This window comes from Diceros bicornis, chromosome 5 (genome assembly GCF_020826845.1).
Source record: "Diceros bicornis minor isolate mBicDic1 chromosome 5, mDicBic1.mat.cur, whole genome shotgun sequence".
Classification (NCBI taxonomy): domain Eukaryota; kingdom Metazoa; phylum Chordata; class Mammalia; order Perissodactyla; family Rhinocerotidae; genus Diceros; species Diceros bicornis.
In genome coordinates, this window is record NC_080744.1 from 531587 (window position 1) to 547609 (window position 16023).

Sequence of the window (16023 nt, forward strand, 5' to 3'; positions counted from 1 at the left end):
ATGTCCAAAATAAAGACATTTATTTTTAGAATGCAAACAGGAAAGAGTCCAGAATTCGGAAGAACTGTGGACCACTTCCATTCACTTATTCAATACATATTATTTAAGACTCTCTGTCTGGTCAGTACCCCTGTTTATAACTGGACAGTCGCAAGAGGGCTTAGGGGAGACCGTTTTCTCCCTTGGTGACAAAGGCCATGGGCACGGCCCGCCTCCCAAGTCACGGTGCTGGGCGAGCTCTCAGTGAGAGGGAGAATCACCTGACAATCCGAGCAGGCCTCGAATTCAGAGTCCTGACTTGGGCATCACGGTCGACTCCCTCCAGAAAAAATATGCTGGTAATTTTGGTTTGCTGACTCTCCTCTGTGTGAAATGGAAATAAACCTTGTTTTAAAAGAAATTTAAATGGAAATTATTTATATAAATCTATTTAACTTAAGACTCTAAGTTCCCTGATACTTACATATAACATAACATACAATACACACACACAGAAAATAGTCATTAAAAATTATTATCTCCAAATAGCTACACATTTGACACACTGTTGCCAGTGATATATGTTTTCTCTAGAGTCTGAAGGGACAACCAGACTGCATCAGTCAGGACGGGCTGGTTATACTGTGGTAACAAACAACCCCAAACCTCAGGGGCTTCAGACAGCAAAGCTTGCTACTCACTCTCACACGTGTCCACTGCGGGTCAGTGGAGGGACCTTCCTGTGCTGTCTTTACTCCACAACCCGGGCTTAAGAAGGCAGCTTCTACCACAGCCAGGGGCCAGGGAATGTGCTCACATCCCTGTTCTTAGAAGCATCTTCCTGGAAGTGAGGAAGTCTTCCTCACTTCTGCTCATGTTTCACTGGCCGTGCAAGAGACGAGGCTACACCTAACCAAAGCAGACAGAGAAGCGTAAGCCTGTCAGGAGTTGGGAAGGAAAACTGGAAACGTTTCTAAGTACGTGGATTACTGAACAAATGGTGCCGGCCTGAGACTGACACTTAAGTAAGTCAAAACATCGACCTCTGACTATCCCAGGGAAACAGGCTTCCTTAGGTAAGTCCTGACGCCAAGTTATGAGCGCCTAGGATTAATGTTGGCCCATAAGTATTGCTGCTAGTTTGGTAAGAATCCCACGGAGAGAATAAAAGGTACTCTACTCAGCTTTGTGCTAACAGTAACAATTACTCTAACAATAGCTACACTTCTGAATAGTTACTATAAGTCAGTCACTATGCTAAATAAACATTTTACATACATTATGTAATTTTCTCCTGACAATCTTGTGAAGTAGGTATTGCCATTATTATTTCCCATTTTACAGATAAGGAAACTAAGGCATACAAAGCTTACGAAAGTGGCCCCAGGGATTCTGACTCCAAACCAATGTTCTTTAACTACCATGCTCTCCCGTGTACTAAGTCTTAGAATATTATTTTTCTACACTACAGTATTTTAGGATTACTTTAAGACATAATAAAAGACAAATTGGACCGTTTTTTTGCCTAGGAATTTTCACCTTTTCTTACTTAAATTTTTTTATTATTTTAATGAAAAGAAATCTTGGGGCTGTTCGACATCAAGTTTTTTTCCAAAGAAAAAATATAACAAAACTGTTAGTGAGATGTCTATAATGCCTATACACGGCAATTTTCCCTAAACAATCATTCATGAGGTTTAAAAACATGGCAAGTGATCAATTCAGTTTTCCAAGGAAAGACTAACACGATATTTAGATGTTTTTCCTAAATTATTTAAATTTTTTTCACAATTTTTCTCATGAAGCTCTGCACAGATCAGATAAATACCCTTCTTAAACAGAGCTCTGTTCGCAAAGCCTGGAAATTTACTTTCCTGTTTAAAAATGCAAATGTAAGAGTCGGAAGCACTCAGTCCTTCATCACAGAAGACATACTCCTGCCAGTAGAACTGTGTCTATTAGAGGAGAATGCACAGAAACACACCCAGAGACGAGCTGTCAAAACACCGTGATTCCACTGGAACGTCCCTTTTTCGCTAATACCTCCAGAATACAGCACAAAGTAGACAGTACGAACCAGGAAGAAAATGCAGCAGTGATGGAACCGCACCTTGTCCCCAGAGTCGGAAAGTGAAAACCTATTGTGTAATCACACAGTCAGAGATGGTTCCTTCTTCTCTACAGGTGCTGTAATCAAAAAATGCACCTCTCCAGAGAGAGCAAGGTTCCCTTTACGTACGACAGACACCATGTGCAGAACCTTGGCCTCCCCAGCTCATTTCTTGGCCCAGGATGGATTTTATTTAGATCAAATTGATTTAAATGACCAGTCAGGAAGACTCAATTTAATTACATCTTTTTTTCGTAATGCAGAAATGCAGGGCTGGTTATCTAAATTAAATGCCGTCCTTATGGCTTTATAGAACCTGATGTATTTTCTTCTGGAATAATTTGTTTAAAATAATCTGTTATTCTTGACTCAGTCTCACATCAGCCATTTTGTATCTTTTCCAGGATTCTTTCTCCAATCTACCTAGATCATCACCACCAAAAACAGCAAGTGTGTGTGTTTGTTTTTCTCAAAGGGAAATGCATGGAAACACTGCTTGTCTGAAAGCTGTGTGATCTTGGTAAGTTATTTAACCTTTTTGAGCCTTGATATCCTCACTTATAAAATGGGGATACTAATGTGGCAGGCTCTATTGGCTGCCTACCCCATGACCATTAACCCCTTCTTCCTTGCTCATACAACCTCTTTTCTGGGGTCTGGGGACCTGTTCTTCAGTGGTGGGGTTGCTCCATGGCCAATCACAGCGGTTCTGTCTGCAGAAGGCGTGTGGGTCGTGAGGGGAGTTCTGCTGGAGATAGCTATTCTGTAACCTCAAAAAGAGGCACATGAGAAGAAACAGCCACTTCACCGTGCCTTTAGATATTGAAATCTGCCTGTAATTCTGAAACTGTGGTAGCCGCCTGGGCATGGCGAGGATGTCAGAACGGGAGGAGGGAGAGGATTCAGGTTGCTAAGAACACTGTCCGGTTATGAATAACTCTGGAGTTACCCTCCTGTCAGGAGGTCTGGAGATAAATTTCCCCCTCTTTAAGCCATTTTGGTGAGGTGTTCTCTCACCAGCAGCCAAAAGTGTCCTGTTCTCATCTCACAGAGTCATTTTAAAAACTAATGGAAAACAGTAATGTGTATAAATAACCAGCACGCAGCAGCACTAACAGAATGCTGGACACGTGTTGGTTCTCAACGCGATTCTTGAAATGTTTGATCTTCACTCACTCTGACAGGAGCGAGCGCTTGGCCCTGTGTGGTCTGAATGATCCTCTGCAAGGTTTGCTCTGGTTCCCCCAAACAGCATTAAGGGCAGAAGTCACTGCTTTCTCTACTTTACTCATCTAAGACATAATCCCAAGTACCTAAGGTTGTTTAGACAATGAGATTGGTGTTTAATTCAGACAACTAGCCCTGTAGTAATGATTGCAGTGTGGAAAAATATACTTAAATGGAGTAGTCTTCCTGGCTGTGTAAATCAGTTTGATCTAAATAAAATCCAACCCAGACCAAGGACTCAACAGAGCAGCCAAGCATTCTGCACTTGGAGTCTGCCTGGTTTAATTGAAAAGCTGCTTTCTGTAGAGCAAAGACACGTTTTATAGATTGTTGTACATATTTGTGACAAAGGGCCACGCTTCCTCTGGAGTTTTACCTCATCCTTATTTCAGAAAGGCACTTACTACTGCTTGGGAATCCTCTCCCCCCAGCTCCTCACATAGCTGACTCTTCACCGTAATATAGGTCTGAATTCAGATGTCACCTCCTCACGGAGGCCTTTCAGGAGGCCCAACAAAAGTAGTCTCCCATTGCTGCCACCGCCTTATGCACGGTCTCTGTCATTCAGCCTATTTCTGTCTTAGTCCATCTCAGCACTTACTGCTACCTGATATTTTCTTGCATGTAACTTGTTTCTGTCAGTGGGGTCCGGTCCTGGCTGATTCTGATCTCACTGGTCTGGGTTGAGGCTGGGACGCAGGTATTTTTTCAAAGTACCCCTCGGTGAGTTCTAACCTGCAGCAGGTCTAAACACCACTGGTTGACGTGTTCACTGGTCTCTCCCGACACTGCCTGTGAACTCCGAGAAAACAAAGAACTGGCCTGTTTTGTTCATCCAAGTCTCCCAGCCCCTTGACGTGTGGACAGACTGACGGACTGTTGTAATTAAGTCAGTCTCTGTCTGCCTCCCCAGTGGTTTATGAGCTCCTAGAACATAGAGCCCACTCTGCATCAAGAAATGAGTCAAGAAAGTTCATTAAATCAACAAATGATAAACACACAGCATTTGTGAACTTAAATGATCTTACCAAAAAAAGTAAATAGGTGAGGGGATGGATGTGTTAATTCACTAGATGGGAGAAATCCTTTCACAATGTCTATGTATATCAAATCACCACAACGTACACTTTAAATATCTTACCATTTTATTTCTCAATTACACCTCAATAAAGCTGAAATTAAAAACAAACAAAACCAAACAGTATGTGCTATAAGGAAGACAAAGATGAAACTGGGTGTGGCCACTGTCCTCAAAGAGCTTGCAAAAGAAAAAAAAGTGCAGATTGCCATCATACACACGAGAATGTGCTGGTTGCTGTGAAGAAAGAACAAAAGATTCCAGGGGAGGTAAAGATTGTTCCTTATTGGGGAGAGGAGGGAAGAAACCAAGGAAGGTTTCATGGAAGAGGCAGCATTTGAACTGAAACTTACAGACGGATGGAATTTGGCTATTCAGAGAAGCAAGGCTATGGGGTGAAGTGTGGAAGGGGAGGCAGGCAAGTTACTCCAGGGAGAGGCAAGAACACAAACAACACACCAGCCCAGCTGGAGGCTAGGAAGGCCTGAGCTGAGACGCTGGCCACCACCATGGAAGGTAGGTAGTGTCAAATGTGTCTCGGGTGACAGTGCAAAGGGGTCTGCAGCTGACCACAGCCCAGGCTGTCGGGTGAAGAAAACAGCGCAGGTGAGCTTCCGTCACGGAGGGGCCGGGAGGACGGGGTGTCGTGAACTGTCGTGGGGTCAGGTGGGGAAGGTGGTGGCCGGCACTCCTGTGGACAGCGAGCTCCAGCTTCAGTGGGCGGATGTCCCCGCTGGTTTGCAGGGTGCCTGACGCACACGTGTAGAGAGCAGGTGAGAGGGGGACGGACAATCAGATTGGAACTGACCCACAGCGACCATGGCTGAGATGACAGAGAAGGGCTCCACAAAGGGAGGGGGAGAAAGGAAGTGGCAGAAGAATCAACTCGTGAGAGTACTCGGATTCAGGGAGCAGAACCGGGGGTGAGTGGAGAAGTTGGGAGCCTTCAGAGGGAAGGAGGGTGGCAGAATGGGCCCCCCAAAATATGCCTCCTTGGTGTGAAGACTATTTTGAGCAGATTATTTAGGGAACAGCAGACACAGGAAGAATTCTGAAAACAGGCTGTAAGTTACGTCTTTGGTAAGGGAAATTTACGTTTATAAAGGAGTCTCCATGATAAGGGTGCCTGCCTCTCTGTACCAGGAAGAATAGGACGGCTAAGTCGAAAGAGACTCTTGTCCATGGACAGGCACAGACTTACACCTGCACGACAGACTCTGCTCGTGTTTACCACGCTTTTCCTGGTCACTCCCCAGGACCGGCCTCCTCTCTTCTCCTCCTCTTTTGGGTTTAGCTGAAGACGGTATTTCAGCCTGAATCCTAAGCCACCCCTGAGAGTTTGCCATTTTTCCCTGGCTGTGTCCCTTCTGCACGTGAGGTCTACATGTCCATAAACGCCTGTTTTTATCTTGTTAATCTGTGTGTTGTGACCGGGTTTCCAGCTGAGAACTCAGAAGGCTGGAGGGAGAACTGTTTTTCTCCCCTACAGGTGGGAGGAGAGACGGTTAGTGACGGTCACGGAAGTGAAGGGGAAGCTTTGTTGGCGTGTTTTATTTTTTAATTAATTTATGTGTGTAAACTAAGCATGCTTGCAGGTGAAGAGGAAAGGGCCAACGAAGAGAAGAAACCAAATACGTAGGAAGAAGAATTGTCAGCACACGCTCCCTAGAAAGGAAAAGGAAATGGAAGGGAGAGTCCTAAAGAGTTGACTGCTGGCTTTGCAAGAACGGCTGAGTTAACTCGACCTGGGAAGGAAGGAGGAGAGAGTGAGTAAAGACGCAGAGAAATCTTTAGGTGGTGAGGAACGAGGCTGAGGAAGCCTGTAATATACTCCTTTCAGAAAAACAGAAGGTAGGTCACCTATAATGAAGAAAAGGAGCGGGGACTTAGGCTGAGTGGTTTTCACCGAAAATGCACAGGGGATAGTAAGAAGTGAAATAAGAACGAAAGAAGGAAAGATTTTCAAAGAACAGCCACGGCTCTGCTGATGCTGCAGTGAACCTGGAGTGGAACCTGCCAGCCTGGTTTCCAGACCCTCCCCATTAGCTCCTCGCGCCAGGCGCCTGGGGAGAGGGTCACGGGACCCTCTGACTCTGACAACCAGGCTGGCCCAGGGAACACAGAGGAAGGGGTCATGTGACTGGTTTCTCCATGCCTTTCCACTAAGAGCTTGACTGTTTACACATATTTGCCAAGAGATAAAAGGGCTGATCCTGCCTTGTCGAAAACCTTGGTGTACAGTGGTACCACTTCTAAGAAACATGTTATCACTGGAGTTTGAGAATTGAGCTCGTCTTTTTTAATGTTTAATGAAGTCCTCTAGAGCTTGTCTGAACATTGACTCCCATTAAATACAACTCGTTTCCTCTAACATAAGAGTTTTGGGGAACCATGTATATCTTCATGTTTGAACAAATTTCAACATGGAAACTCCATATTTACATAGGGTGTTAAATTGAAACATCACCTTCTTCTTTTTATTATTTTACTTATTTATTTATTTTTTGAGGAAGATTGGCCCTGCGCTAACATCTGTTGCCAATCTTCTTTTTTCTTTTTTCTCCCCAAAGCCCCAGTACATCATTGTGTATCATAGTTGTAGAGTTGTAGCTCTTCTATATGGGATGCCACCTCAGCATGGCTTGATGAGCGGTGCGTAGGTCCGCATCCGGGATCCGAACAAACGAACCTCAGGCCGCCAAAGCGGAACACGTGAGCTTAACCGCTGCACCACTGGGCCGGCCCCCACCCTCTTCTTTTTAAACAAAATAATTTGGTCTTACCAACAATTTAAAAAGTGGTGAAGTATATAGACTTTCTCCATCCATTTGCCCTGCTAGAAGGGAGGTGAGGTGTCGATGAACAGTGCGACTCTAGAAAGGGAACTTAAATCCCGAGCCTACTTTACCATCCGTCCTGGAGGCGTTGACACAGGCTGGGTTCTTCCCCAGGTCATTTTCAGCTCTACCATCCCACAATGTCACAGGCCAGCAACTCAGTCTTAACACAGCTCTGTGACCCCCTCTCCCACCTGGATCTAGTAAAGCCATCATGGGTCCTCCCAGGAATTGTAGAATGAATAGATTTACAAATCAAACAAAGTGGGGGGTCGTTATCCAACTCCCCAACACACACAGAGTGCATTACACAAATCATCATGCAATCACCTAGGAGCTCCACTCAGGCCAACGTTTGCACCAGAACACAAATCTCAGATGTTGTCGCTGCTCAATAGAGTCCCCGCAATCATCCTGCCCAGCTCTCCTCAGCCCATCCACACTTTGCCTCACTGGTTGCAAAATCTGGAGTGAAATCGGTAGTGGAAAATGAAACAGAAGGATTCTTTTTTTCACAGTGAAGTTTAGATTAGACTCACATTTTGTTAACAGAAACTTCTCTCAGAAATCTGCGTGGTTGAACTCCACAGGCCAACCCTCTCATTATAAAGAATTTGAGAACAATTTAGTGCTTTAGTTTCTCCTCCCTTTTTCTGACCCTGCTACCCAGTGGGCATTTTTTCTCATCCAGCTAATGAGCGGAGACGAGAAAGACACAGCCCCCCAGTGCATCCTTTGTAGCAGCCCAGTCCACACTGGACCAGCAGGGTCACTGGCGTGACTGTCCACAACAAGGGTTTGAATTTCACTATCAGGTTCACAATATCACCAATTATCAGGAGCTATGCAGATTTTCTTATTTTCTCCTTTTGATTTTAAAAGTTGCTTTTGAGACAAGTCTTTTACTTGGGCGGGGAGAATACTGGTGTCCACAGGAGATTAAACACAAACATTGTCATCTTGATCTTTATCACGCACTATGTTAAGAGATCCCACTATTTAAAAAAGTCTCCTCGAAAACAACCCAATTAAAAAACGGGCAAAGGGCTTGAATAGACATCTCTCTAAAGAAGACATACAAAAGGCCTATAGGCTCATGAAAAGACCCTCAACATCACCAATCCTTAGGGAAATGCAAATGAAAACCACACAGAAATACCAATTCACACCCATTAGGATGGCTGTTGTCACAAATAACCAACCAACCCCAGGAAATAACAAGTGTTGGTGACAATGAGGAGAAATTGGAACCCTTGTGCACTGCTGGTGGGAATGTAAAATGGTGCAGCTGCTATGGAAAACAGTATGGCAGTTCCTCAAAAAATTAAGCATAGAATTACCATACGATCCAGCAATTCCACTTCTGGGTACCCAAAAAGAAGTGAAAGCAGGGACTCCAACAGATATTTGTACACCCATGTTCACAGCAGCATTATTCACAGTAACTGAAATGTGGAAGCAACCCAAGTGTCCATCGATAGAAGAATGAATAAACAAAATGTGGTCTATACAAACAATGGAATATTAGCCAGCTAAAAAAGGAAGGAAATTCTGACACATGCTACAACATGGATGAATCTTGAAGACATTATACTAAGTGAATTGTTGATCACAAAAAGACAATACTGCATGATTCCACCTATATGAGGTCCTTAGAGTAGTCAAAATCAGAGACAGAAGGTAGAATGCTGGGTTCCAGGGACTAGGAGGAGGAGGGAATGGGGAATTAGTGTTTAATGGGAACAGAGTTTTAGTTCAAGAAGATGAAAAAGATCTGGAGATGGATGGTGGTGATGGTTGCACAACAACGTGAATATACTTAATGCCACAGAATGGCGCACTTAAAAATGGTTAAAATGGGAAATTTTGTGTTACATGTATTTTACTACAATAAAAAAAAACTGTCTCCTGGAACCTTTGAGGTGGTGGCCAAGGTCAAGAAAACGCTCACTTTTCCTTATGCTACCCAGGAAGGAGAAGGCATCTGAGAACCTGCTGTGTACCAGGCGCTCACATACCCACACGCAAGAGCAAAACCAAAATAAACACGACAAAACCAAAAAACAACCAAACAAAAATCCCCACAAACCTTGACTGTGTGCTGTTAACCCCTCTTCCCAATGAAGAAACTGACCCTCCTAAGTTAACGTACCAGGGCGAGGGGTCAGAACCAGAGGTCGGGTTCAAGGCAGACCTGCCGGAGGCTCGCAACGCTGGAGGCCTGCGTTCTTCTCACCCCATGGTGTTCTTTTCTTCCACACACAGCCATCCTTTGGAACAGGTTTTCTGCTTTGACTACAGAGCCTTTACACTTCAAAGCTGGGCCCGCCTTCTGAAGTAGGCTGAAAGACCAGTCAACCAAACACACTCACTGCGTGCTCGCTGTCTGAGGCCGGGGCTGGCCACCAAACAATGGACTCATGTTTCCACCCAGACACTGGCCATATGGCCGAAAAACACATACAATTAAAATTTCAGTGTTGTTGCACTCCCTCAAAAGCCACTGAACACCCTGGGCAAAAGCATTATGTCTGTCAGTGTTCCATATGGCCAGAATAAGTGGAAATGGTCTCATTTTACAGCATAGAAGCATATTCCTCTTCTTCCCAAACCTTCCACCATCATAGTTACTGATCTGCTGTCACTCGCTAATGTGCTTCAAGCTGGTATTTAACAATTAAGGAAATGTTTTGGGCTGCGCAGAAGATAGGCACCTCTTAGGTGATTTCTGAAAGAGGGCTGGGGCCCCGACTCTCCTGGGCCCGGGTTTCGTTTTCTTACTCTGGTATGAAACACTCGGAGGAAGGCAGATTGTCTACACACTCCCAGACAAAGCAGGGTGTTGGCGTTATCTCGTGAACGCAGCCTCAGATGAGCAGCTCCGAGGTGAGCCCCGGCCTCATTCTTATAGCCCGGATTTACGACTTTCCTCCTCAGTCTGTGACAGGCAGCTTGATCATAGCACTCCAGTCAGGGGCGTCCTGGACCCGAGATCCACCCTAGACCTCCTGTCCGGGAGTATTATCTTTCGTATTTCCCTTTAGGAGGCAAATGGAAAGCGGAACTGAGCTGTGTGTGGAGGACTGGTTTTGCCCACAGGTCTGATTAAACTGAGCGTGTGTGTTGGGGGAGCTCTGTGGTTTCCACACCAGCGATATTTTGCCTCTTAGACATGGTACAGGTTTAATTTAGTACGTGATCTCAGAAAAGCAGACTTTTTTTCTTTAGTACCTAAAGATTCTTACCTCTGAAAATGTGCTGCTACAGCACAAATTTGGAGAAGCCAAAATCAATTTCATAAAAATGACGTTAAAAAAACCCCTATAGCTCTTCACAATTGAGAATGTAATCAATGAGGAGGCATATACACTCTCAATGGCATATTTAACGTTTAAAAACCTGTATTTTAAGAATTTATGAATGTCTAAATATGACCTTTTTATTATTTTTACTCCACTATAAGCAGTTTTTTCTTTCTTTCTTTTGAAAATTTATCTCCTTTCATTCTAAAAACTCAAGAAAAAACCTTCGATCAATGACCATTTATTGCTTAGCCACACTTTCCGTCAGAGACAAAGCCTCATTTTTAAAATCACGCTATGCTAGAGTATTAAACTCTTTCTCCCACACACCCTGCCAAAGGAAGCTCAATCTCATTTCTAATCCGTTAGACCTATTTATTGCTCTTCTACATGTCGTTCATAAATATGAACAAGTCACGGTCACAAACTCTCATTAAGAGGACTCATTGCTCACGAAAATGAAAGAATAAAAATCACGTTCTGATCTGACTATTCCTGTCTGTCTACAGTGCATCCAGGTGAGGAAAAGACTCAGCCGCTCCTGCGTTTTTCCCGCACTGAGTTAGCATGCATCTTGACCTAAAGATGAATAAAATCCATATCAACACAAAAGCCACACACACCGATGTCTCGCTCTAGACAAGTTAAACCCGCCACACTCCTCTGAGAAAGGATGCAACTTTCGGAAAAGACCTACTGGAAACGGTAGCTGTTTCCGAGGTGATCAGAGAGCGGCTGCAGAGCCGAGGGAGGACACCGTTTCTTAATGGTAAATACTGCCCCTCACATAGCAATTCCAGCCTTTGTTGGCAAATTCTGAGCACAAAAGGATTTGAAAACAGCAACAAAAAAGCCAAGTCACAGTCATTTTGCTGCAAAACAGAAGCCGCCCCAGGGCACTATGTCAGAAAGATAATGCAATGAGCAGTTGACACCCTGAAAGGCGCAGATGATCGCCCCACAGCCCCACAGCCCCGACCCGCTTCCCCTCGGCCCGCTTCTCCGCCCAGAGAACGAGGCGAGCAGCTGCTTACACGCCGTGCGCTTCCCTGACGAGTCACCAGAGCCGAGTGCTCATGACGGTTTTCTTAAAGCAGCTGTGTCACAAACGCAGCCGTCCTAGCAAGCCCTCCTGGAAGAAGCCATCCCCATCATGCCCCCGATCCTGAAGCGGCGCCCCCGTCTCCCCTCGGAAATCCGCCCCGAAACCCACAGGCGACGGCCAGGTTGGGCGCTTCCCGAGGAGCCGCACGAGAGCGCGTCCCTTACCTCAGCCGGCGCCGGTCCGGGGAGGCGGCTGCGCGCCGATCTGCGCCGCCGCTCGCGCAGCCGCCCCGCCCGCCCGCGCGCGCGCCCGGCCCGCCCAGCGCAGGGGGCGCTGCCCGCCGGCGCGTGCGGCGGCGCCGGTCCCCGCCCGGCTTTGTCCTCGGCGAGCTTCTCCCCGCAGGAAGCTGCGCGTCTCCCACTTCCTCCTTCTCGGCCGCTCTGAGCCGCCTTCTTCGCGCCGTCTCACGCCGCCTCGGGGCTGCTCGGCGGCCCCGGCTTCGCCCCCCCGGGCGCCTGACGCGAGGCGCCGAGGGTCGCCATCCCTTTGTTCGCTCTGGGCCGCCGCTCTTCCTCCCCTTCCCCCTCACCCTCTCCTCCACAGCAGCGTCCAGCAGCCGCCCCCTCGCCCCGCGCCCGCACGCAGTCTGCTCTCTCAGCCTGCACTTGGCTGCTTCTTGCTGCTGCCTCTGCTGTCTTTTTTGGGTCAACAGCCCCTGGCCAGTTGTGGCCCTGAAATCCGGCGCCAGCCTCCATGACTCCTCCTGATTTCCTAGGGTCCCTATCAGGACGGCTGGCTGGGAGCTGGCCGCCTGCAGCTTCTAGCTGCAGCCTTTTTCTGTGGCCAACATTCCAGACACTTAATTTCTCCAAGGTCCCACTGCCACTGAGATCTGCGTTAACCCACATGCTCAGAAAAGAGTGGCCCCGATAAGTATTCTTGTGGGGACAGGAACTACACCAAGTCTTGCTCTGCTACCTGTGGCCTCATATGAAGACATATTCCCAGAAGATTCTCCGTGGTGGGAAGGAACAAGATGGGGCTGAATGCCACGAGTCCCAGCCCAGAAATAACCCCTTCCCCGCACCGTAGGGCTGAAAGGACCCTCAGGATCCTTGCTTTAGTAGTGTCATGGATGAGGGCAAAGCCTGCAGGCAGTCTGTTCACCCGATTTGAATCCAAACTGTATGAACTTGGGCAAATTATTTAACTTTTACATGCCTCAATTTCCTCATCTGCAAAATGGAGATGAGTATAGTCAGACCCTCAGCAGAAATCTGAGGATTAAATGAGATGGCACACAAAATGATAACATAGGAAGTGTTCGTGTGTATTAGCTCGTTATTTTTAGAGGATGTGGAAGCTCAGAGATGGCCGGTGACGTCGGCATCAGCAGCCAAAGCAGGATCAGTATTTGGTTCCCGACCCCCCTTAGTTAACGTATCCATGACTAACGCAGATGCTCTTGGTGACGATTCATTCAGCTTGTAAGTCATTCTCTCCCGACCAACACAGGTGCTTTGGGGCAGCTACAGATTAAACACAGGCTGGGGGCGGGGGAATCCTTCTTCTGTGTCCAGGCAACGCTGCTAAGAAACCTCTCCTCAGGATTCCGTGCCTGGAAAGTTAATCTTAAATCCTCCAGCAAGTAAACCAACAGGAAATGGAAATGCAGGGCTGACGCAGGTTACCTGGACACTCAGGGAAGAAGCCAGCTGAGCCTTCCTAACCCACCTAGGGGACCACAGCACATCAGCCTGGAGGGCACAGAACTTGATTTCTATGAAATGTTCTGACAGCCCCAGGATACTCTTTGTTTTGATTTGATGTTCCATGAACAGAGTTTGCTTATTTCTTCCTGGAAATCTTTTATCAAAAAGGAACATCGGAAAATTTGGATTGTTTTAAGATTAAAAATGAGAAACTAAAACTTCTGAGCCACCAGCAGATAGAATTGTAGCAGCGGAAGAGGATTGGACATAGATTCCCACAGCCTCCTGCAACCCAGTGAAAATCAGACGTGAATTTCCTCTAAATCAGGAATCTTGGTGCCAACGGTTACTAGGAGCTTTTAAACAAAAATTTAGATGTATATGATACTAAGTCTAAGAAAAATGAGAAGCACAGTTATTAATGGTTGGAAGATTATGGAAACAAATCTTTGGTTAATTTTAGACTAGTGGCTTCTGACGTTAACTCTGGATTCAAATAAGTATTTTTTTTTTTTAAGATTTATTTGTCTTAAGGGACTTAAATAAGTCCTCTCTCTCTCTCTCCCCTTCTCACAGTTTCTCCAAACCATCAGAAAGTGGTTGGTACTTATCTTTATGTCTGTATAGGAAAATCTCTTTCAGACAACAAAGTCTCTAGGAATTTGTCCTGCTGCCGTCTGATGGGTTCTTCCCTCTCTGGCCCTTATAAAACTCTCAGTAGGTTAACCTGGCCATTGCTGGGAAGTGCCAACCATCCTCTCCCCAAAGCTGAAAACTAGATTTTAAGATCTTTCTCTTGCTGTCATTAACCTCCTTGCTTTCTGGTCCTAATAGCCTCTTTTTCTGGAGAGAAAAGAAAAATGTGTGGTATAGATTCAGTAAGAGAGAAGATTACTCCAGTTCAGAGCTCTTAACACAAGTGTGGTAAGTACGCCTACCAAGTGTGCATTTCTTAGGAGGTACAGTTGCATCTCACCGTGAGCAGTTCGTGCCGTCAGTAACTGAGTATGAGCCTACCCCAGACACATTTTATCAACACAGAAAACAAAGCCTGTTCATCGGTAGCCTGTTTGTAGGCATTGATACCCTGTAGTTCTTGCATCTACCTGGTTAGGAGGCTGATGGTAACAAGGAGGCCATCGTCTTGGCCTGACAGCTCTCCTGCATTCCTGAGCGTTCTAGCTGAAGTTCCTTGGAGTTCTTTAACACTAACATTCCCCAAATTATGGAGATTACCTCATCCAAAGCTGTTCTCCTTTCTCTCTTCTCCATTCCATTTAATGAGGAATACAAACCAGTTGCCCACAGCAGGAATGTAAGAGTAATATCAGAACCATTTGTCTTTGTTACCCCAGGTCTGGTTTAAATTTCCTCATCCCTCCATTCCCACCACCAGACTCTCTCTTTGACCACACCACTCCTCCCTATTGCCCTGGCCACTGTCTGATTAATAGATTCCTGGGTTTTCCCTGTATGACTGCAATACTCCCTACTTGGTCCTCCTGCCTCCTAGCTCTCTTCTAAGCCACGCCCACAGAAGTACATTTCTAAGATGAAGAGTTGAGCATGTCACTGCCGTGTGTAATTTTTCAGTATCTCCCCTCCCATTGCTTACAAGGCCTTCCATAATGTCGCCCAACTACACTCTAACTTTAGTATCTAACCTGTGGCAACCCCACGTCCACTCACTCCACACCCGTCTTCGTGGCAGGTTCCCACGGGGCCATGCTCTTTTCTCCTCTGCATCTTGGCACATGCTCTTTTTTTTTGCCAGAAATGTGCTTATTCCTTCCTCCATTTTGTCAGTTGGTGACCCCAACTTATCCTTTCAGACTCTTCTCTCTCAGAAGCCTTCCCTGACCTCGCCAGCTGAGCCTCTGTCTCTTGCTCTGTGAGTGCGTGGCACCCTGCCTCATGTCCACTTGGGCACCAGCTGCATTGTTTCATGAGTTGTTATATGTCCACCTCACTCACCACTCACTATTTGAGCCCCTTCACAAGGTTGGAGATTTGTTCTGTTCATCTTTGCTTGTTAAACAGCAGGTAGCTAACAGATGTTTGTATAATGAAAAGGCTATATGGGCAGAAATTCCAAAACCGCTTTTGTGTTCCTTTGGTTGCCTGGGAAGGAGGAAAAAGGGAAGTTTCTGATATGAGAAGTTGGTCATGGGATAAGAAATAATAATTCCTTTATTTTTTGCAAATTGTCTGCAGAAAACCCTGGTGCACACGTACCACATTCTGAGTGTTTGTCATATAGGTGACCTTAGAGAATCCTGGGGCAAGAGCTGGTTCCGTTTCCACACTGAACTGCTTACAGAGAAGCACGGTCAGGCAACAAAGCAATTTAGAAAATAAAAGGAAATAGAAAAAAGGAAAGAAAGCTATTCTGTACTTGCATTTCTGGATGAACTTTAAAGGGACTAATTTATGAGCCAGAAACACTGTTCATGTTCCCTCCTGCCCTCTCCAGTTCTCGCCACCTTACAGATGCCCCCGAGCCAAATCCTCAAACTCTTCCTATACTCTCTTTGCAGTATTGTCGTGTGTGTGTGCGTGTGTGTGTGCGTGTGTGTGTGTCCCGGCCATGCCCAGCTGGCTCTTTACTACTTGGATGGACTTCTCTTCTCTGGCCAAGTCCTCCCTACATGTCTCAGCTTTGTTCTCGCTCTGTCCTTCCTTACTTTGTATCAGGAGCCATAAACCATACCAGCAACACCTCCTTGAGTGCAT

General features: G+C 46.0%; 1 protein-coding gene across 5 annotated transcripts in view; it reads right to left on the reverse strand.

Annotated features, from left to right (window-relative positions):
* The window catches only part of GNG2 (G protein subunit gamma 2), a 116270-nt gene extending 104403 nt beyond the window's left edge, over positions 1–11867 (reverse strand). For 2 of the 5 annotated variants that reach the window (XM_058540563.1, XM_058540561.1), the window contains exon 1: positions 11568–11759. The gene's annotated coding sequence lies outside the window, so the exon portion shown is untranslated. Of the gene's footprint in view, positions 1–11567; positions 11760–11802 lie in introns of those variants that run through there. The other 3 variants (XM_058540562.1, XM_058540560.1, XM_058540559.1) reach the window with 3 other exon arrangements.
* Positions 11868–16023: the final 4156 nt, after the last annotated feature.